This window comes from Sorex fumeus, unplaced genomic scaffold (genome assembly GCF_029834395.1).
Source record: "Sorex fumeus unplaced genomic scaffold, SorFum_2.1 ptg000094l, whole genome shotgun sequence".
NCBI lineage: Eukaryota > Metazoa > Chordata > Mammalia > Eulipotyphla > Soricidae > Sorex > Sorex fumeus.
Window position 1 is genome coordinate 11207697 of NW_026606151.1, and position 1899 is coordinate 11209595.

Genomic DNA, 1899 nt, shown 5'->3' on the forward strand with positions numbered 1-1899 from the left:
GTGCCACAGAGGCGGGGTGGGGTGCGGGGTTTGGGAGGTGTGGGAAGATATTGGGAAGGATATTGGGAAGGATATTGGGTTACACTTGTTTGGAGGTTCTAGCAGGGGAGCTCAGCTACTCGTATACCCTCGACCGAAGACTGGTCCGTCTCTATCGGGGAAGGCCGTCCTATTCGACGGAGCGCGCAGCTTCGGAGGGACGCACATGGAGTGGTGAGGGAGGAAGGGGACACCCGCCTAGCCAGCCAGATCAGCCGAATCAACCCTGGCGATCAGTGGGGTGACAGATGTCGCAGCCAGATCGCCCTCACATCTCAAAACTCTTGAGCTAATTCGCCAGCATGGTTTGGCGCATGCCTCAGGCAACCACAAGCTAACGTCCGAGCTTGCAAAGCAGTGCAGAGATGCGATCAAGGAAGACCTCAAGGAGAGAAGAGCAGAAGTACTGGTAGTTGCGGCAGAAGCCGGGAAAAGTATTCGTAACGCCCGCCTGTCCTTCGCCAACTACAAGACCAAGATAACTGCCCTCCGACGTCCTGATGGATCCATCACATCCTCTAGAATGGCAATGGAGAAGATTATCCATGACTTCTACTCAAATCTCTTCGATAGCCATGTCCACTTGCTGACATACCAAATTCCACAGGATGGATATGTCATTCTCAACGTTCTCCCTTCCGAAATCTGACATGCCATTTCGTCAGTAAAGAAAGAAACAGCACCCGGCCCAGACAAGGTCAGACCTGAACACCTGAAGAACCTGCCATCAGTACTCATCAATACACTGGCTCGGCTCTTCACTTGCTACCTGTCTGAATGCAAGGTTCCGTCCCAGTGGAAAACCAGCAGGACCGTACTACTGTTCAAGAAAGGAGACATCCATGACATTGTCAACTATCGCCCGATCTGCCTATTGTCTGTCATCTACTCGAGTCATCCTAAATAGGATTGGCAGAACACTAGATGAAGGACAACCATGCGAGCAAGCTGGGTTCCGCAAAGGATTCAGCACCATCGACCATATCCACACGATAACCAAGCTCATTGAGGTTTCTCTGGAGTTCAAGATGCCGCTCTGTTTAACGTTCATTGATTTAAAGAAGGCCTTTGATTCTGTTGAGACGGAAGCGGTCATTGAAGCCCTATCCAATCAGGGCATTCAAGCCCAATACATCAGGATCCTCCGTGAGCTGTATTGTGGATTCACTACCAGGATCTCACCATTCTACAAAGAAGTGATCGTTGATGTCAGGAGAGGGGTGTGGCAGGGTGATACCATTTCACCAAAACTCTTCAGTGCCACCCTCGAGAACATCATGCGATGACTGGAATGGGAAGGAATGGGAGTGAAGATCGATGGTCGGCAACTACACCACCTCCGCTTTGCTGATGACATTGTTTTAATAACACCAAACATCAGCCAAACTGCACAAATGCTGGCCGACTTTGACCGTGAGTGTGGAAAGGCAGGATTACAGCTGAATCTTACGAAGACAATGTTCATGAGAAACAGCCTCGTTCCCGATGCCCCATTCGCTCTCAATGGAACGACCATCTCTGAATGCAACAGCTATGTGTACCTAGGTTGAGAAGTCAACTTGACAAATGATCTGGCACCCAAGCTGCGCAGGAGGAAGAGAGCGGCTTGGAACGCCTTCAAGAACGTCGAAGAAATAGCTAAGAGGACGAAGAATCTCTGGCTCCAGGCACATCTCTTTGATTCCACTGTTCTTCCTGCATTAACATATGCCTCAGAGACCTGGGCCCTATGCAAACAAGATGAGAACGCTATTCAGGTCTCCCAAAGAAGAATAGAAAGAGCTATGCTTGGAATATCACGTTTCACTCAAATGAGAGAAAGAATCCGGAGTTCTGACATCCGTTGATCAAGAATCAGGG